Source organism: Fukomys damarensis, unplaced genomic scaffold, assembly GCF_012274545.1.
Source record: "Fukomys damarensis isolate Sample0158 unplaced genomic scaffold, DMR_v1.0_HiC HiC_scaffold_19, whole genome shotgun sequence".
NCBI lineage: Eukaryota > Metazoa > Chordata > Mammalia > Rodentia > Bathyergidae > Fukomys > Fukomys damarensis.
This window is the reverse complement of record NW_022900931.1, coordinates 11688633-11711019: the sequence shown is the minus strand read 5'-3', so window position 1 is coordinate 11711019 and position 22387 is coordinate 11688633. Positions and strand designations below refer to the sequence as shown.

The window sequence follows — 22387 nt, the reverse complement described above, 5'->3', positions numbered from 1 at the left end:
TGGATTTACAGATGCAGGTGAAGACAAAGAAGAGGAGGAAGAAATCATTATCTCTTGAGGATCCAATATATTCTAGACACTAGAACAGAATGTGTTACATAGTAATTTTGGGAGGCAGTAGGGCCTAGAGCAATCTTGGGATCCTTTAGTCTGGCTAAATTTTTGCTCCTGAGAAGCAACTTGTCTTAGACTTTGTGCAAGGACTTTAATCTTAGGGAGCAGCAGTTGGGGAGACTAGCAAGGAGGGAAAGCCAGTGATGAGAGCTTTATTGAACCAATCCGATCGCCCTTGTGGAGGACCAGTGTTTGATTCCTCCAGGCCTTCCTAGGAAAGCCTTACTACAGACATCTCAGAACAGTCAGGTAATGAAACTTCAGTTTCACATAGCACTTCCATTCTAATATTCCCTACTGCCTAATCTTCTGACCCCTTTGGCCAAAGTCTTTCCATCATTTATCACCTCATTCACCATACCATCACCCCAGGAACATATCAGGAGTGCCCCAAGGAGTGTTTTCAAAGAATTCATGAGAAAGTGCTTCCATGCCAACAGACTCTACCTCCTAATCCGCTTCCAATCTAACTTCCTCAAAATCCACTCTTGGGTGAGTTTCCTAGATCTGTAATTAGCCAGGTCTTTCCACTGCAGTTCCTTCAGTGGGTGGGTAAGCTATGCATCCCCTTTGAAGAACTGTATTTTCCAGTTGTAGTTGGACTCTAGTTATTAGCCTGGAGGGACATAAGGGAGACAAGGGCACTACCTGGGGGGCAGGAGCCATATTGAGAGAGAGATGAACTTTTTGCAGAATCTCTAAGTAAGGGAAGGTTTCTTTCCTTTGGCAATAGGGGAAGAATTGTTCCTATAGAAGCTTTCAGGAAAATTCTTCCTTCACGTCCACCTTCATATCCCTGTGTAGTCTCAGGGCCCCATTCTTTTTCTACTAGGATTTTCACATAGGAGGAATTCCAAGACTGCATTTAATCTCTCTGGTAGTATCACTATCATATTTCATTCTTAGATATAATTTGTGGCCGATTTCCCAAAGTTGATAGTTGTTTGACTTCACCCTTACAGTTTCTTATTTCAGAGCTTGCAAACATATTGACAAAGTCATCTACCTGCATGGATGTTGTTCAAATAATAGGAGCACCACCTAATCCAATGCCTGATCTTTCTACCAGTACTTCATCCCAAGCTACCTCAGGAGAGAATTGAATATTTATAATGTTAGTACATTGCCATGAGATCCTACTACTCCGTTTTACCTCAGCAGTGGGTCTTCTTTGTACTCCACAGTCCTATATAGAGGGGCCTCCTGATGCCAATGATCTTAACCTGAGTTCCCTTGAAGACAGAGCATGAGCCAAATTTGATATATAAGCTTTTTAAAAAAGTAATTTCCAGAAGCAGGAGTTAGGGACTAGAAAAGTGAGACTAGGAAAAAGAGAAGGTTGATACTGTGATACATTATCGGGTTGTACCTTGCTAAGATCAAGTGGTTCTTCATCCTGCAAGAATGCCTAAGGAGCCTTAAGAATTGTGTCTTAGAACTGTGTACTGAAAGTTGAAAGAAGAAAGCATTTATTCATGGGCTCCCATTTATTCTCCCGTACTGCTGGGCTGCACATATACACTTATCTGACAGATGCTTCACTCATGTCCCACATCTTGGTGACAAAGGAGCCCCAGGGCAGGAAGCTAAAGCTGGACAGTGTGTACATAGATGTGATGGAACATGAAGTTGGCAGAACTTTCCCGAGAGGAAAGTTAGCAAGTCCAAAACTGCAAGAGCAGGGGTGGCCAGATGATTTAAAAGGGTGCGTGTTGATGCATGATACATAGGGCAGTTAAGCTAAGTGTCCCTTTCTTGCCTTCTCTGAAGCAACAGAACAAGTCCAGTTTCTCTCCCATGCTGGAGAAACACAGTTGTGATCAGTCATGGCTCTCACATTGTCATCCGGTCCTGCCCCGCACTCCTGATAAATTTCCTACCACGTTTCCTTCTCCCAGTCCAAAATAAATTCTTACGATCTTTTGTCACCTTGAAACTATTGTCTCCTCTCTTTCTAACTAGCATTGTTTGCTTGTAAATTTTCCTCATAGTTCACTGGAAAACTGGACTTATTCTATCAAGAATGTCCTCCTTTTCATACTAATAGACCTCAGCTTTCTTGTATTAGTCCCTCTGCCTTCGGCCTACACTCCTGGTGCTGTGAATAAAGTACCCCTGCTTCTATCAGAGACCAGCTCTTTACAGATAGCAAATTTTGAATATAGAAAAAGAAGATCTTGAGTCTAGAACTTCTGAACACTTAAATGTTTGATCCCAGCCTGTCTTTCCTTTTGAAGGTCTAGTGTTGTTTTTCCCTCTCCACTATATCATTATGACCTGTCAAAAATTAATTTTAGTACCTCCTATATTAAAAAAAAAAAACAAATCCCCAATTACCTTTTTGCTTGGCTACCTCCTAATTTTTCTGGTCTCTTGTAGCAAAACTTGAAAGAGTTGTCTGTGTTCACTTTCGAGATCTTCTTGCTCATCTCGTTTTCCCATCTGTTTGGGTTTCATTCATATCACACTAATGGAATGGCTCTTGTGGGCCTCACTAAAGTCATCAGTGATCACTGTGTGACAAATCCAGTGGTCCAGCCATTGTCATACTGTCATCCCTATATCATTTGACACAATTGACGATTTTCTCATTGAAATGTTTGTTTTCAAGGTCTCCATGAAGCCACACTATGTAATGTTACTCTCACTTTATGGCCAAGTTTCTTCTCTTCTTTGCCAGCTCTATTTTTATCTCTACCTCTAAATGTTTCTGCCCAGAGGGTCTTATTTTGGGTACTCTTATTTATTATTTAATTTACATAAATTGCTTTGGTGATTTGATCCAGTCCATGGCTGTACATGTCCTTTATGTGCAGTGACTCTAAACTCAGACTACTGCTCAAAACTCTCGACTATCTAGTTACCTACTAGACGGCTCCAGAAAGTGTCTCTCTAGTAGGCACCTGAATCATTGCAAAATCGAAACCTCTTCTTTTCAAATTGTTCTATTTTAACCATTCCCCTCTCAGCAAATGATAAACCAAAGTCGCCCAGTTGTTCAGATTTTCCTCAGATTGTTTACTTTGCTCACTGTCATAACCAAAATCCAAGAAAATACTGCCAAGCCTGTTTTTTCATCATATCATTCATGCACCTTTCCACCGAGCACCTTGTTCCAGGTACCAGCGTCCTCTTCCACATATGCAAGCTTCTCCTAGTCACCCTCTCCACGCCGCAACCAGAATGAATTTTCAAAAACGCCACACAAACAAAACCAACCAAGAAGCAAAACTAACCCAGGAAATTAGATGATATCACTTCCAATCTTCCAGTAGCCTCTTGTCATTCTTGGAATAAAATCCAGCACCTCACTTTATCCATTGCCTTCTCTCCTTGGCTATTTTATTTCACTTTCTTTCATTGACCTCCTTTTATTTTCTCAAATGTACCCTGATCCTTCCTGTCCTAGGATGCCTGAACACTTTATTTGGCTTGCTCTTCACTCTTGTCTTTTGGATCCCGCCTTAGCTATCAGAGAGATCTCCCTACCTGATGCTAAGTTCCTGCCTGGTCACCATCTATCGTATGGCTCTAATTCACTTAGTTGCTGCTGCCATCAGTTAGTATTTTTAATGTTTCAATGTGTGGTTGTGCTGTATTGTCTTTGGATATAAGTATCATGAATTGACGGTCTGTGTCTAATTCATTCATATGCATTTCTGAAGCTCTTATCCCAGAATATAATATGCAATAGAAGGAAAAATCATGCTTCTGTCAGAGCATCTTCAACATCTTTCCTTTAGTCTTGCTTCTTACTGGCAGGCGTCTGCCCCTCATCTGCCCCATACTCTTCCTATGGGAAAATTCTGGAAGCCCCTATATAAATAAGGAGTGTGTTTGTTTAGTACTTTACTAAATTTCAGGGGATGGAGGGAGAGAAATGAAGAATTGTTGTAAGACTGAGCTTTCTCCTGGGCCTTTCTAGGCCTCCCAGAATCTGCTGGCACAAGGAAGTCAATCGAAGGCTTTAGTTCATGTTTCTTCAAAAGGCAAGACTTTGCTTGCTGGCATCAGTGTGAACCCTAGCCTGGTGCACCATTGGTGGACATTCACAAGGACATAAATCTACTCTGAATTAAATGCTTTCCTGAAAGACCTTTGGGCTGACTTCTGAGCCCAGCCAGTTTTACCTCTGAAGTATGTTTCTGTGATTCCCTTTCCATCCCAGTAAGTCCCATCCACGGTGTAGACAGTCTGACACATGGCTAGCAAAGGCTTGCTGTTTGTACTGGGGATGTAAGAGAAGAAGGACTGCTTGGTTGACTATGCCAGAACTGAGAAGCCAGACTCCCTGTGACAGATGCCAGGCCACAGGTACCTGGGAAGTGACACAGCCAGGGGATTATCCACATGAGAAGGTTACTTTTTAATTAGACAAAAATAGGCTGGCTGAACATTTACTTACATCTCCATTAGTCCCAGGGACTGAGACTCCAGCTTGCCCTTTTGTCTTTCCGTGCTTCTCCCCTGCTATTACTACTGGGGCCTACTCTTCCCCAACTTCACTCAGGAATCTGCGCTTTGGGTTATTCCCCTCCACACACCCTTTTATCAGTACTGGGAATTGAACCTAGAGCCTAAGTACGGATCTACATCTCTAGCCCTTTTTAATTTTTTTTTTTTTTAACACGGTCTTGCCAAATCACTAAGTTGTCCAGGAGGGGCTTAAATTTGCGATCCTCCTGCCTCAGCCTCCCAGAGAGCTGGGATTACAGTTGTGCATCACCACGCCTGGCCTTTTCTGTCCTTTCAAAGGTGCACAGGGGGGCAGAGCTGGAAGTCTTCCACGGTCATGCAGTACTGTTGTGATTCATCACTCTGGATACTTGCAAGCAGAGGCTCTGGAATCTTAATGGGCAGGAGCAACAATTAATGGGACTGATTGCCCTAGAAAATTGCCTTCCATTTCTGTGAAATAACAAAATAATTGCCTTCTGACCCTCTGGCCTTAAGGTAGCCACACTGTAAAGGTGACACATTAACATAAGAATATATTTCTGAAACAGATGCAATGTAAAGGTGCCCACAGTAGCTATGTGAATTTGGTATCTGTGTTTTGGGGTTATTGCAAGTTTTATGCATGGAAAAGACATCTTTGGACAATGAAAAGAAATATTGGCTTGGCTTTGATAAGATCCCAGTATTCTGCACTGTGATGTATCCAGTGTCCTGTGGTGACAGGGTGCTAAACCAGTGTTATCACCGTGCTAATTGTTAGGAAGGGTTCTCTTAATTGGACCTCTGTACAAATATATCCTAAAATTTTTACAGAATTTAGACATTTTTCTGAAAAGGGACTATGTTCATCTTTGGAATTTACAACACAGTACAGTTGATACCTACCTGACTTATTTATGCCTATATGTTTATATGAACAACTCAATTAAAAAGTAGATCTACACTTGAGTGTTTGACTGAGAAACACTGATAAATTGATACTTTTTTTCCTTTTCAGTACTGAGGATTGAATCCAAAGCATTGTGCATGCTAGGCAAGCATTCTACCACTGAGCTATACCCCAGCCTGATACTTATTTTATTAATACCTATCTGATCACTGATTGACATGGATGAGTGAATCGGGGTGCAGATCTATACCTGAGTGTTCCTTCAACTGAGAAAAGTAAACAAGATTAAGGTGCTGAACATACTGGGCATGTGTTTGTACAGGTCGATTCAGAAGCCCAGTAGATGAGATCAGTTAGCAGGAGAGAGAGCAGGAGAGGTGGGCTGCGTGCAGGAGTGGAGTCCGCTTTGCTGCATCTGGGTGCAGGTCAGCTCCGGGCCCTTGGGAATGGAAGAGCATGAGAGACGATGGGTACAGTGAGCGTGTGTAAGGGATCCCGGTGAATGAGAGGCAGATGTGGCAAATTTGCATAAGAACAACTGTGTGGGTGTGTGGGTGGTGGCCTTTGACCCACACTTTGAATAGCAAATGCTTAGCTTGTGTTTGAGCGGAGCGGCAGGTCAAGGATGTTGGCTATTTTACAGTAGATGTGTCGGTATATAAGGGGTCTCAGTCATTGTGCACAGAGCTGAGTTGGAGACAGATACTCACTGCAGTGTGTTTCTCCCTCTGTGCTTTCATTTATGGCACAAAGGAGCCAGTGAATTGTTCCCCTTTTTAAGCTAACATGGTAAAGCCTCCAAATCCATGATAGCTTTGTGGTGCATTACCTTTGTGTTCTCCACTTAGCTCAAGCTCGTGGTCAGTTTCCCCACCTGGGGTGATTGACCAGAGGGGCTTACAGGTCCTCTGCAGAAGCTGCTGTGCAAGGCAGCAGGGTATAATAGTTTCTCTTATTCACATTTTTATTGTCTCCATTCCCACAGGAATTTCCCAGAGAAGCTTCTCAACACCATAAAACTCTGTGGGGCAAAGTAAGCAATTTACACCTGGGTCTAAGCCAGCAACAGCTCCCTGCTTCTCTCCCTCACCCTACCCCCTTGTCTGGAGAGTGCCTCCTCCTTCCAGGGTTTTGCCCTTGTTTTCTTGGTGCTTCCTCCATAACACTTGGGGCTTGTGTGGACTCTCAGCTGTGGTTCTCTCCTTAAATACTCTTCATTAAGTTTCTTGAATGATCAGTCTGTGAGGCTGTCTTACCTTGTGGAGAATTGTAAAAGAGCCACAGCAGCTGAAGCCCTGCTAGGAGTTAGAGAGGTGGGGGAAGGGGGGACTCAGACTAGGAAGCTGGGGTCCCAGGGTCACTCTGTCAAACATTATGGTGGTCCGTGAAAGCCAAAGACATCTGTGAGGCGAATCGGGGACTCGCTGTTACAGGTTCAAGAGACAAAGGAGGCTATGGAGGAGAGAGACGTCAAGGAGAAAGTGAAAGGAGGCATCTTTCCTGGTTGAGATTGTACCTACACCCCTGACCCTCAACCCCATGTTCCCTCTGGGGTATCTTTACTCCCTTCTTCTTTAGAGAGATCTGTGGCCATAGGAGAAGTTACCGGAGACAAAGACGAAACAGGGGCATGAGGAGTCCAGTTTCACTTTGGATCCCCTACACCCCCACGCTGTGGTTTTACCTCCACCATCAATATTTTTATATTTTCCATGACAGTAAATAACAAAAGTAGAGTAGTTTCTGGGGTGGTGAAGAAATGGGAAATCCTCAAAAATAAGATTATTATCTGTTAGTACCGTTTGGGAAAGGGAAAATGGTGCATGTGGGTTCTCATTACTACTTTGATATCATTCAACAAATATTTACTGAATGTGTACAGGGTAAAGATTTGGTATTACCTACAGAGTTAGGCATATTCCCAAAGATTATATGGTGCGTGGTGCTATATTGTCAGGTAGTTCTTATTGTCCCATTTTATAGGAGAGGAAACTAAGGCTAATACAAAGTCATTTACCTCAGGGTTGGAGGTATGGGACTTTCTGAATTTAATTTTATTTGTCTTGCATTATTCTGCACTGCCTTGCTTTTATTGAAAATCAGATTTTTAAAAAAATTATCAGAAGTTGCCATATTCTTCCTACTGTCTAAGTTATAGTATATTTTAGAGCCAGCCAGATTTGGTTATAAATTCTAATAGTCTTGGAATTCATAACGTAAGTATTTATGTATTACTAGGTATTTAACTTGTAGAAAACTGGCTACCCCTCAACTTTGCCAGTTGTTAAAGGGAGGTATTCCTACATTTAAGTGTTTCTGTGATGATTGAATATCACACAAATAGCCTAATGTAATTCAAACACAATCATTACATTGGAAATGTAATAAAACTGCCTCCTTCCCCCTTACCCCCCCTTGTAAAGAAAACATATTCTTCTTATTTTCTGTGGTTGCACAAAATTTATTAATTTTCTATAGTTGTTATTTTTATGATCGGAGAACCAAGACCTTTCATATTTGGTTACGTTGAAGTTGGCACAGATTGTAGAGGTGATAAAGTCACAAACGCCAATGATTGTAGAGCTGTGTGGAGAGCTGTGTGTGGCGAGGGCAGGAATGGAGTTACAGGGACACCTGATGCTTCCACAAGCTATCTATTTTGTGTTTTGCTCAAGAACATCTTATTCATTCTCAGAGGACAAAATAATCCTTCATGTAGAAATCTGAAAAATGAAAGTTTTTTTCATTGAAAACATTTCTTTCCTTCTATTTTTCCTTTTCACCTTCAGCCTAGACTGCTTTCATCATTTTTGAAAAAGCCAGCATCAACCCCTTCCACGGTGATTCTTCCAAGTGCATTGTCTATGGAGAACGTCTTGTATTTCACCTCTGGGATTCACTGTGAAAATGAAATGTGTCGTCCATTCAGCCAGGATCCTTCTCAAAGAATAATATGTTAAAAAGCAGAAATCCTTGCATTAGTTGCCTCTGTAAGGTCTGCGAGTGACCTTGAAAGATTGCGCTTAGGTTAGTACTGACTCACAGCATAGCCATTATTTTATATATTGTTTAAGTCCCCTGTCTTCTGTGATGTCTGTTCTCGCTTCAGCTCCCCGTGCTATGTTCACATGTCTTCCTATTGTAGCACGCTCATCTCATTCCTGTGTTTAACCACTGGGTGTGTATTAGAATTCGGTTTGATGCAGCACTTTGCCTTCAGCTTGCTGTAGATAACAAAAGTAAATTACATATATTCTTATCCCTCAAGGAATTTTTAACCCAGGGATGGCTTAGGTCACTAACTGCCCACTGAGGCTTTGTGTTTTCTTTCTTTCTCTCTCTTTTTCTTTTTATTCTTTTAAAAAATAATCTTACAGATAGAATTTCATGGCTATTAGCTCAGTGTTTTGTGGAGAAAAGGCAATGATCTGTAAGTAGATACTGTGGGGAAGAAAGCAAATACTAGAAGGAATATACCGCCGTGACCACTTGCACAAGTATAAACGTCTGTTTGCACAGGTGTTCTAGTTAAAATTCTGGGGAAATTTATAATGGCTGTAGACAAGGACTTGTTCCTATGACATCATCATGACCAGGTTCATTTCACTGTAGCATCAAGGGATCACACTTCACAGTACGTTTCTGGGGCTCACATAATCTTAAAATCCTTTTTTGAAAGATCAAACTTCAGATTCCTTGAAATAATTTTCTCAGAGGAAATGCCCCAGATTTTATAAGATGTGACTTTTACCTGTATTATCAGTAGCTTTTGTAAGGGGCAGAGAAATATAGTTCAATGAGCCACTCATTAATTCATTTACTCATGTATTCATTTTATGCATATGATAAAAATTTCGTTCATTCAAAACATCAAGTATTTATTTTATGTTACTTGTCTTGAGAGTTAGAAATGAAGACAAAATTTTAATCTTCTATGCAAGACTAATCTTGAAAAGCTTTATATGATTAAGAACTTGGGTAGTTGTCATTTTATTAATTTTCAACAGAAAGAAAAATATTTTCAGTCTAATAGTGTAGTCAGTTTAACCTGAATGTTGCTAGTCATACTCCTGCAGTCCACTCTGCCCCATCTGTACTCTTTTAGAAGTATGACACAGGGGAGATAGCAGGCTCCAGAAATGTGAATGAGTGAATGTATGCATAATACTTATTTTCAGAATATGTTACTCTATCAGGTCATTTCAAGTACTTTGGGCTGAGTCTTATTAGCGAACTTCACATTATCTTTTTCATTATAGTCATCATCCTGAAACCCTCACCAACAACAGCCAGAGATATTTAACCCCATAAGATCTGTGCCATACCATCATATTCCGGTAACAGCATACCAGGTGCTGTGAGTGGGGATATCTGAAATAATTGGACCACTGTCCCTGAAACTTAAATTAACTTTAACAATGTGGTGATGGTGTAATGGAAAAGTATTTTTGGAATTCTGAAATCTCTAGGAAAACTCTTTACTTTGGTTGTCTAAAGGGCCGGATGCTTTGTGTTATACAGTATATACTCAACATCTTTGATCTTCTCAGTCTTTCTCATTCTTTTGGAGGGTGATGGAAGCCTGAGTAACCTCCCAGAGTCTCCCTCTGGGGCCTGAGACTAAGAAGAAGCATCAGCACTATTCATCATTGGAAGTTCAGAACCCACAGAATGTTTAGGACCCAGCAGGACTTAAGAATAGGGACATTCTGTAGGAGAAATCTGACCTCCTTTTCAAAGAACATGGAGTCTAGGTCAGCTTTAAATCATAAACATAGAAATGTAATATTTCTTAGAATCCCAAAATCCCCAGGGAAATGATTTCTCTCCAGTTTTTCTAAGGAAAGTATTGTTCTTTGCTTAAAAATTTCCTCCATATCAAGCCTCTGTCATGGACTATTTTCCCTCATCGTATCAGAGGAATTATCTTACTGAATAGATCTGCTTTCCGCTGTTTGCTGGGACTTATTAAAAGAGCTGACTGCAAATAGATTTTTACTGCCTCAGTGTGGACTTACATCAGGTAGTACCCAACAAGACCTGACAAGCTGACATCTCCAATCTGTCAACCATGATGGTTGGAAGAAGGAGGACAGGAAGGAGACAATCTTATTCCCGCCCACTTCCTCAGAGACAGACTTTGGCTGAGTGATACAGAGTCTATTTTTGGAAATCTGTTTAATTTCCAAGTTGGAGTTTTGAGGATTTTGCTTTTTGAATATAGGGCTAGAAACAGTACTACCTTGCCAATGCTAAACAGAAACTGAAAATTCTATACCCTTTGGGTCATGAAGGAGAAATAGAATGAATCCTTCAGAGAAGGAAGGGAGAAAATTCCTTACAAAACACTCGAGGCAGGGCATCTCAGACACTTGGCATTCTCTCCATCTGGGCAGCCTTATAGCTCAATGTTATTGACTATTACAGTTGGCTTATGTTCAGTAGAAAGAATTATCTTGAAAACCTACATTTCTAAATATGGAGGCTTTATCAAAGTCTCAACTTTTCCCCATTCTCTCCCTGCTGTTCTTTCTTAAGCATTGGTAACATTGATAGAAAGGAGGATGAAAAGCAAAAACTAACCAGATTCTAAGTTGTTCATGTTTGCACACGTAGTGAATTATTGATGCCTGTGACTTCTAGTGAGAGAATCTTACAACACCAATAGCTTATTCAGGAAGAAGTATCTCATGGTTGTTCTTTAGGGGGAAAATACAGTGACTGATTGGTGCTTAGCTAATATTTAGGATAATTTGACTCCATGATTCTTTTGGAAAGAAGTTAGTGCCTCTTCAATGGAAATCACATTGCCTGACATGTAAAGTGGGCATCTCTTTACGTGTGTGAAGGGGGGCATGTGAAGTTTAAGCCACGTATGTTAATGTTCTTTAAAATTACATACTAAAATCATTAGGATTAACAGGAAAGGGCATTTAGTGGGATACCATCAATATCTGCTAATTATACTTGCTCGGAGCATACATCAAATATGCTGGAAGTTAAAATGTCGTATTATTAACCAAGGAAGGATGCTAAAGGAAATACTTCACAGTTCTCAAATTTACCGCACATGTTTTACACCTTGTTGACTATCTGCTATACTCTTTAAAATTCCTTATATTCTGTGTACAGCTTAGTTGTTTGGTTTCTTAGACTAAGGGAAGAGCTCTATGTAGTATACCTTGGGTATTTCGTATCATTTAGCACCTTTGTCTTGCACACAGTTATGCTCAGTAACATTTATCAAAGTGAAATAAATTCAAATACAGAAAATTTATATTGTTATTTATTCTGAATATAAATTAAATACCAGCCAAAATTAGCCCTCAAAGCTGTTTGAAGATGTGAAGACGAATGGGACCCTGGGAGATGTTAATCGTATTAAAATTTAGCAATTTTAGTTAGAAAACACAGGTTCTCTATTTTATGCCACCGTATTTCAAAAGTTATAGAAGATATTGTCTTTTCCTAATGATCAGATACACTAAAATATTCTTTAAAGATAACATCCTAATAAAAGCATAGCACATTAAGTATTTCAGTATATATCCTAGGTGCCTATTCAGTGTGTTTTGACACATGCTGCAGGTATGTAGCCCACACCTCCATCAGTGGACAATTTCCAACACCAGTGTTATCGCATACTACCTCCTAGTCAATCCATACCCACCCTCCATCCTTTCTCCACAGATTAATTTTGCCTGTTTCAAAATTTCATATAAATACAGTCATAATATACATATTTATTTTGTAATTTACTCACCATAATATTTTGAAATTCATTCATCTTGTTGTATTTATCAATAACATGTTCCTTTTTAAGATGAGCAATGTACTGCTGTATAAATATACCAGAATTTGTTTTCTGTTGATAGACATTTGAGCTGTTTCTAGTTTGGGGCTACTATAAATAAAAATTCTCTAATTTTTTTGATGTCCTTCTGTGGGCTTACATTTTGGGCAAACACCGAGGAGTAGAATTATTGGTAATAATATAGGTATGTGTTTAACTTTTTCAAATGCTTGTGTCATTTGCTGTTCTCACCAAACTGTGTTTCATCCATAGAAAGATGTAATATTGGAAATTGGAGGGGTGATAAAACAAAGAGAAAATGCCAAGAAATGACATCTGCAGGAATGACTATTATTAATAGACCTAGGGTTGTGGTTATGAGGATGTAAGAGGTTGAGTACTTTGGACTCAGCAGGAAGTACTGCTCAATTCTTCTTGGTACCTTAACATTCTCTGGCTCTTCTCTCTGTTATTGGTATTCTTGGTATACCTTCCTCTGCTGGGTATTTTTTATTCTGGCTCCTATATATTCTTAGGTCTTAAATTTCCATTTGTTTTTCTCATGACTTCTGTGTCTTTGCCGATGCTTTCTATTTTAACTTTTGCTTCAAGTGTGTTCCTGATTGCTGGTTTGAATATTTTTATAATAACTACTTTAAAAACCTTTGTCAGATACTTTCAACATCTGTGTCATCACATTGTTGGTGTCTGTTGATTGTTTTCCCCATACAAGTTGAGATTTCTATGGTTCTTTGTATGCCGAGTAATTTTGAATTGTGTTCTATATATTTGGAATATTATGTTTTGATTTTGTAATTCTTCCTTAAAATCAGTTGGATGATACTTTGAATTCTAGTCTCCTTCCTCATCTGCCTATTGCTGCTTCATTTTCACAGCTGTGCCAAGCATTCTGTCCAGGTTTTATGTTTGTGTTCAGTAGGGGAGAAAAGCTGGCAAGTGTTTACTGCACCTTACTGAATCAGAACTAGTAAGTTTGAATTTTGAAAGTATGTATTCACAAGACAAGAGAAAATCCACTTATTCAATTAAGTGTCTAACTTAATCATTTACTATCTCATTACTACCATTATAATTTAAATTTCATAAGTTTAAATTCTGTTCCTTGTATGTCAAGCCCTCAGAACAGAGTCTGGAGCTACATAAATATCAGAAACACTCAATAAGTACTTTAGATTGCATGAAAAAGAAGCCAATAAGCAATAAAGAATATGCTAGTGCTCAATAAACATTCAATAACCAGAATGCTTATTATCTATGACCTTGGACAAGTAGATTACCTCTTTGTGTATGGGTTACTTTTTTTTATTTTATGTAACAATAAAATGACATTTATTTCATAGGGAGAGAAAAATGTACAAAACATTTAGCACAGAATTAAGTGTTCAAAAATCACAAGTTCAATATTTTCTCTCCATTCCTATTTCAATGCGGAGATAATAAAGCCAACTTAAAATGCAGCGCAGAAAGAATAACTGAAAGAATGGATCATCTCGTGGACAGTTGGTTTTATATAAACAGGTGACAAATGAAAGCAGTAACAGTCCACTCCTATTTTCATTTCACCCTCCCTAATGAGAAAACGATCTTCACATGGAAAAGGAGTAGATCACAAGCTTTGAAGTTGAATGATTCTTAATCTCTCTCAGGTTAAACCCAGATCTTTCTATAAAATGGGAGTAATGATGCTTATGCCACCGAGTTGCTTTATGTGTGACAGAATAAAAACTCTGGGAGGAGTGGAGAAGGAGAAGACATAGCTCTTCTCATTTCCTGACCTATCAAAAAGAATCTTCTCATTGCAGACTGGCTCAGTAATTGGCAGCCTCATTATTTTTTCTGCTGTTGGCCTTTGAGTCTGGCAGAGCTGGGCTAAGTTCACCACCGTGCCTCACCTGCTGAGTCACAGACTCCTCTGCCTTACTGCCTGTGACTCCTTCGGCCCCCATGCCCAAACCTCACCTCTATCAGGCTTCCATCCTTGCTTGGAACTTGAGCAGGGATCCACACCACAGCACCTGGACACTTTTTCTCTCACTTGCTATCGCCTGGGAATCTTGATGAATATTTCCTCAGTTGCAGCTTCTCAGTGCATCCAGATTTTTCTCAGACAAAGATCCTTTTCCTTTTTATTCTTCTTAGGTAACAAATAGAAATATCCCAATATCTCTCTAAAAATCTAAATTAGTGCCCTTTTTTCAGCTTTCCTGTCCACCAACCAACCATCTCATGTCAGCCTTCCATTCTCTACCTACCCCACGCCCTGCAGTAATAGGTGCGAAATAAGAATTTCAGGTTTTAAGCTGCTGTGCACTGATGCAAGAGATCTGGTAAGTAGTCAAAGAAAATTAGCCTTGACTGCCTGGACTTAATTATTCACTGATACCACACATATATATCTTTGTTTTAAATTCTCATAAACTTCTAGAAGTTTTCCCATAGCCACGGGAAAATAATATTAATTTCTTGGAAATTATTTAATTGAACAGCAAATGGGTATCACTGAGTATGTTTAGCTGTTTTTAAAACTCTTTTAAAAAACTCATTAAGCTATTGAATTCAGGAAGAAGACATAGCCGCTAAGTATAAATAGGGAATCAGAGGCTTCTTCTCCACAGTCATGGGCTGTCTTTCTCAGTATATCTGTTAGAAAGTGCGAGGAGACCTACTGACTCGGGTGTTGGCCATAATGGATCTGCGGTGCCACCTGATGCTCAGTAGATCTGCTCTTCTCTCTTGCATGAATATCTGGGTCATAAAAGACACCACAGGGCCTTCATTAGTAGGCTGAGAAGTGGCAGGACTTTTAGTAGGTTCTTACTTTAGGAGCAAAAACAAAATGGGCTTTTATTTGTCACCTCAAAGGGGAATCGAGGAACGAAAGCAAAGCATAAGAACATTTTCATCTTTCGTACAATCTTGTAATTTAAAAACTTGCTCCCACTTATCTATGAGCCTGTAGATTAAGGAAAGACTTTCAGTTAGAAAGTTTATGTGCTGCCTGCACAGACAGCGGAATGTGAAGAGTTGGACTGGTTTCCACTCGTAGTGAGGCTTGATTAAAAACAGTGGAGCCTATGTCCCAGGAACCTGCATCCGTGAAGAAGAGAGTCCTGGGAACTCGTGGACCTGAGCAGATCCCTTGGGCAAGGTGAGCTAGAATTTCTCCTACTGTAGTTGACTTTCCCAGTCTTAAGTCTTGGTATTGATGTGGAGCTGAGACCAGCTGAGATCACAGAGCTCTGACATTCTTTTTTAGGGAACTTGGGAACTCTTTGTAGAGAAAGTGACATTGGAACAGGGCCTTTAAATGTGGCTGGGACTTGATGTCTAGACATGGGCAGGTTGGGAATTCTAAGCTCAAGCTAGAGGAAGGAGCATGTGCTATTTATTGGGGGAACATTCCTACCCACATAACAATACAGAATAAAGCCAGGGCTTTTAGTCTGTGGGAGGCATGTTGGTGTACTGGAAAATATGATTAAATAGCGAGTCTACTTTGACCTTTTTATTTTCTCTACTGATTGAGTTCTGCTTAAGTGGCTGGAAGAAACTTTATTTCATTTCTAGCCATTTAGCCTCCCACTGGGAAAGTATGAGTTTATGCATTTTTCTTTTGATCTTGACAGAGCTAGAATATGATGATATTGAAGGATGGCGCTTCTAATGTGTATTCAGTACCTAATCCCACCACTAATCCCTGCTTTTCCTTAGTCTTTTTGGTCCTCAGCCTTTTGCCAGTTCCAAATTATTTCTATGATCAATGAGATACCAGTAAACATTGTGAGACAGTCATCCAATCAGATAGTTGACAGGACCTCTGGAGGTCATCGTTTCCGTAGGTAAACAATGGATAAAGCCTGGAAAGACACAGAGATGTTTACTGTCACCTCAAATCACTGCAGAGATGGGGAATGGCAGATTCCCTCAAGTAGTTTACTCCAGTGTTCAATCAGCTGAGAAGGTCTTTCTAATTGAAATATTTCTTACTATAACTTTGTTGCCCACTGTGGATATGGATAACAAGTGACCACTACTTCATTAGCAGTAGTGCTTCATGAACTTGGAAGACAGAATCGCATCACCTTTTAGCTTGACTAAACAACTCTAGTTTATTGTACTGCTCACCAAAAGGTTTATCTTCTTGTCATTAGCCACCTCTAAGACTTCTCCAAACTCTCGGGACTCTCTCTATATTTTTAAAATGATTTTGATAGTGAATAGAGTTTTAGACAGTACAAAATAACTATTTTGAAGATTATATTGGTGACTTTTGATGTGAAGTAACCAATCATTTTAGCAATTTTCTGAAAAGATGAATGCAGAGTGAGAGAACTCGGCTCGTTGTGGCAGGGTTTGGTTACAGTCATCCGGAGATGCTGGGTAAACTGCAGTGGCCAGGACTGCCACGGAAGATCCAGTCCTCCGCCTTTCATCGACTCATGCCCTTCCCTTCCATTCTTCCTCCTCCTCCTCTAGGTCTCTGTTTGCTAAGACCCTTCAGAGGCCATTTATCATGGCCAGCATTGGCTCTGCAAGCCCGCAGGGTCCTCCCTGTGTGGCTCCGATCCTTCTCATATATCCTGCACTCAGAGCACTGGCATCACTGTGGCACCTCAGGCTCAGAATTGAGCTTGCCCTAAGGAAAGTCTGCCATATCTTCCTCTTTCCTCACAACTGAAAATGCCATTCCCATGACCTCATTATTACTTTTCTACGTGACGGACAGCTCTAGCCTGATTTTCATTTCTCTCCAGCCTTCGGGACTCCACCTCCACCCCGCCCCGTCTTTGCTCATTCCTTTCCTCATCCCAGCCTCTCACTTTCTTTTAGTGACAGAGACAAGTGACTTCATGCGGAATCTGGCTGGATTTCTGTATGAGTGCGAGCTTGAATCTGAACGTAATTGTGAATGAAAGTGACTGTGTGGAATCCCATTTGTGTAAGTTCCCTGGATCAGACAAGGCATTTGGGAGTAAATGGATTGAATTTGAAAAGATCCCTTGATCAATCTTACTTAAAATTTTCAAAAGGTTAGATACGCAAAGACTTGCAGATGATGGTGATTATCCAGGTTTGGTAAATTGAAAGCACCCTAAATTTCTATGAAGAGGGAATTGATTGAATTTCAGTTAATCATTCGATGAAAGATTGAGTTTTTAAAATGTTGTGCTATATATTCACATTCACGTGTAGAGACAGAGATTAAAGCACTAAGTAGGTTAGAGCAGTTTGTATAAAGTGATATATATATATATATATGTATATATGTATATATATGTATATATAAGCTGCATATTTATGTTTAAAGAATATCTGGGTAAATAATGTGGATATCTCTTGAAAGTCAAATAATTTTTCTTAACTCCATGTTCTGATTTGCGTTAATATGAGTAGTAAACAATACAAAACTGTGAGATGACCACAGAATATCAGGCGTGACACAAACATGAAGAGAGACTGCATAAGAAGAGGCCTATTATTGTACGCACATAAAAGAGGGGTCAGGAGACCCCTCTTTTCTTTTTATTGGAATAGAATCACTTAAAGAAAACCCTGCTAACTGCACAGAACTTTTTCATAAAACTTCTGAGTAACTTTGAAGTAGTAAAGAAATATTGCTGGAAACACAAAATGTATCATTATTTCCCAGAATGTGTTAGCCCTCTTGGCATCTTTGCACAAAATAGAAAAAGGCATCTATTCCTTAAGCATTTAACTGCTAGGTGCTGGGAAACCCATCTAATACAAACATTACAGACAATGTTCACGTTATGGTGAGCTTACAAATGAATTAACAATGGGCAGATCCCTTTCCTCCTGGTCTGGCTGAGCCCTCCCTTAGCTCTAAAATTATAGGAGTGCTGATGAGTACATAAATACATGGTAAGGGAATGGAAATCAAACAGATTTGGAATACCTCGGAGAAGGTGATGATTGAGCGAAGCCTGAATCCAGGAACTCTGGACAACCTGCAATAACAAGAGGACATCAAACTAAGGAAAAAGAGGGATTATGATTCCAGGGCATGATGCAATAGAAAAGAAGGAGATGGGAATCTAAAAGCCATGCTTGAAATTTTTAATGCTGGCCTTTGGTTTCCTGCACTGATGATAGCCCTGGGAAGCTGTTCTTTAATTCTTTGGGGGCCCCTCCTTATGGGGTCTTTGGAAGTAAGCTAAATCCCTGATTATAATGGAGCTGTCTCCTGGGGATGGATGGATTTGTGCTAATTATGTATGGACCCCCATGGAGGGAGAGCAGATTAATGGGATCTATTCCTGTGTTCAAATCACAATGCTCGTTGAACAGCTGTGCTTCTTGGTGTAGTTTATAGCCACTTACAACAGTTTCAATCCTAGATCATTTTATCTATCACTGAAGCAGAGATATTTATTGATCTACTGAAGTCAAGAGCAGAAGGGCCGACCAGGAAGCCAATAGATCTCTGCAGAGACAGATACCATGTGGCAGTTTTGACTGCTTGGTTCTCTTGTGAAGTGCTCCCTGGACCTTGCCAGCACATAAAGTTGTACTTTGTGATTCTCTTTGCAGGGGAAAGAATCTAATGAACACTTCAAGCTAGTAAAATTAGAGACATTTTAGCAGTTAGTATTGTTACTTTGGGTGAGATCATAGTAGCCAAGGAAGGAATCGGGTGAAGGTCCCATGGGAAATACTTCTTGAACATGGTAATGGAAAAGCTATGATGTACATGAAAGAGATTAACAAATTATAAAACACTCATTATGTACATCTTGTTAATGGGATTATTTGTTGACAAATTGCTAAAGCCCTGTTATTGCTGAGATTGTTCAACTTATAAAAGACCCTTCATAGAGTTTGAATTGACCACTGCTGATTTGTAACCAGTGCTAACTCGTAACAGCACAGACTCAACTTAATTGTGTATGAATATTTTCAGTAGACCTTCAAAGATTCTCTTCCCCAACTCAGAACCTCTGCCTTGCTATGCATTTGTTTCGCATTCAAGCAATACTGAAACGAGTCTGTGTCCAGGGGAACAAGAAGAGGTCTTACCTGTATGCTGGAATCTTGTACTTGAAGGAAGCTGCAGGAGTTGGTGGCGTACAATTCAACATGCATTTCAGTTGTGTAGGTCTGGGCTTCCGGTGTTAGGCTAGCCTTTAGTACCAAAGCAGAGCTTTTCATTGCGGTCTGGTCTGAGTGCTGCAGTTGTAGTTAGTTCAGCAACAGGAAGCATTGTCACCAGTGAAATGAACTTAGATGTCCACCAGACCAGGACCTCTGTGATGGCAGCAATTGTCTGCATCTTATTTGTCACTGAATCCTCAGGACCTCACATAACAGTTGCTTGAAAAATATTAAATGGCTTTTAAAACATTACAGAGGGAAGCAAGTAGTGTATTTAAGCAGTGCTTGAACATAAATTATTACTTAGAATTACAATGACGCCATGGATTTTTAAACTCTCAATCTAAATTTCTTTTGTTTTTCCCAGGTTGTTTGGTCAGGAGTCAAGACAATACTCTATCCCCACTGAACTCATAGGAGATCGAACTGTGAACTCAGTTAGTAACATAGATTCTATGACCTATTGCTCCAAAACAAATCTCCTCCACCTGACTGGTTTAAAATAATAGTAATTATTTATTTGCTTACAGGTTTATAGTTAAGAAAGAGTTCACTGGGCCAGCTTATATTAGCTCCAAGTGATGTCAGAGTGTTTGGCCAGAAAGGGAGGATCTGACTCCACGGTGGTTTAACCAATATAACTGTGACTGCTGACCAGGTCCTAGAGGTCAACTAGGAGTCACCCAGACTCAGTGCTCTTCCTTGCTGACCTCACCATTTGGTTATGTGGGCTTCCTCAAACACATTGGCTGGTTCTATATGGCACAGTGTCATTTCTGCTGTATTCTCTTGGTCAAAGCATCCACAGCCTAGCCCAGATTTAAGGGCAGGTAATACAGAGAGTGCTACCTGGGCTAGAAATAGACTTCTCCTGGCAGGTAATGACAGAGAATTTGTAGATTTCTGTTCGTTTGTGTTTCTGTGGTGCTGAAAACTAAAGCCAGGGCCTTGTACATGCTAGGTAGGTGCTCTAATGAGCTAACTCAAAACCCTGTAGCTGTTTTTTTTTTAAATGAACTCCAAATGTTCATTGAAAATATCTATTTCAAAGGTTCATCAATTATCTCAAGTTGATCATCCATTATATTCTCATTCTTACAGATAAATTCCATAGTTAGATGAATTACATAGGTCAAGATGAGGAAGATGGTATTTGGCAACCTTAAAATTTCCATCAGTTTTTCTTCCAAATCCTGGCAAGCAAACATACTGTCTCAGGGAAACCAGTGCACTTATCCTGCAGAGGATAATTAAAGGGAAGTTCTGACATCCCACCTCTCCCTCCCCAGCACAGACACCATATTGCTTCCTTGTACCTCTTCCCTTGGAATGATGAAGCAACTCTTAATTGTAAGAAGATTCCCTGTGAGCTTAGAAACATAGGAAAGGAAAGGAATTCCATAGCCTGAAGGGCTGCATTCACTAATGCCATGATGTGCCCATCTTGCACTGCTGAATATAATGACTTGGGGGAAAAAAGTGTTTTCTCTGTCTTTTAAGATTATTTTATTTCTCTTTACACTACTAGAAAGTTCACTTTTTCACACATTAGCTTTCTTCTATAGGTTTCAGAGGTAAGTTTCTTTTGACAGCACAACCTTTCTTCACTTTCCTGTTAAGTAAATTATGTATGTTAATTCCTGCAGTTCTTTTACAGATTTCTTATATGGTCAGAGCACATTGGTAAAAATTCCAGGTTCAGTTCACTCTGCTTTGATTTTGAACCTGGCTGTAGCTGTTTATTAATTACTTTTCAATGCCAGGCAGTAAGTGTGTTATTACTTTGCAGTGTGCCTCTGCATTATGGGCTTTTGAAGTGAAGGAACCACAGAGAGGCCAACTTGACCAAGACCCTGTGGTGGGCATGAGTTCAGGTCTCCTTAGCCTTTGCATTATTTTAAGCAAGTTCATTGGATAGGTCAGCTTTCTGTTGCTGGGACAAAATACCTTACATATAAAGGCAAACAAAGGTATTTTGACTCATAATTTCAGAGGTTTCATTTGGTCGTTGGCTGTCTCTAAGGCAGGAACATTCTGGCAGAAGGACATAGAAGATTAGAGTTGCTCACCTTATGGCAGTCAGGAAGCAGAGAGAGCAACGAGGAGCCAGCAAGAGAAGAAGGTGGTGGGACAAGGACAAGAACATACCCTTCAGGTTACGTGACCTGCTTCTTCCAACAAAGCCCCACTTCCTTATAGCCCACTCAGCCAGGATCATCAACATATTAACCCTTTGATAAGCTTAGCACCCAGGGATCTAATAGCCTCCTAAAACTCCTACCTGTGAACACATGAGCCTTTTGAGGGACATTTTACATCAAATTGTAATATTCATTTGATGGTTCATTCTCAGAGAAAACTTATCTTCATTACTTGAGATCCCAGCCTCTATTAAACTGTCTGGAAAATCCATTCCACTGATTCCATTTTAAAAAGTAGACAGAGACAAGACAGAAAGCAGCAAGAAGAACATGGCAACAGAAGGAAATTCACATATCCCCACCACCCTAACACGTATTTTAATTTTAATATATAGCATTGATTTTATGCATGCCATGCAGCTGCCATCAGTGTGTGCCCAATATTTCATGCTTATTCTTATAATATTTTGATGGACATCAATTTTCCCAAGTTTCTACACATTACAATAATAATTTTTATTTGTTAGGTAATACTCTATGTGGATAATTAAAGTAGATCTAAGGATTTTTAATTTTTCCACATGTAAAAGAAGTAATTGTACATCATAGAAACATTTGGAAATTGACTTAATTATAAAAATACACAGATTTTTTTTATCACACACATACAGAAATACTTGCTTATCTTGGAATATTTTCTACCAAATTTTGAAAATGTTATATTTTGTTTATACAACACATTTGTCATTTTATTGTATACGAAATTGAAGTTATGACATCAAAATAACACTAATAGCTATGTGTTTCCACAAGAAAAAAAAATGGGAGAAGTTCCCTGCTGCTTTGCTTTTCTATAGA

At 39.7% G+C, this 22387-nt stretch overlaps 1 protein-coding gene and 1 long non-coding RNA gene across 2 annotated transcripts in view; one reads left to right on the top strand and one right to left on the bottom strand.

The window, feature by feature from the left end:
• Grin2b (glutamate ionotropic receptor NMDA type subunit 2B) overlaps positions 1-22387 on the top strand; it is a 303881-nt gene that overhangs the window by 133934 nt on the left and 147560 nt on the right. The window lies entirely within an intron of this gene.
• On the bottom strand, positions 8298-21755 carry LOC104872238. Its single transcript, XR_783099.1, has 4 exons — positions 21670-21755; positions 19314-19607; positions 18193-18244; positions 8298-8685 (listed from the first exon to the last, which is right to left on the bottom strand). It is a non-coding gene; the product is annotated as an uncharacterized LOC104872238 (long non-coding RNA).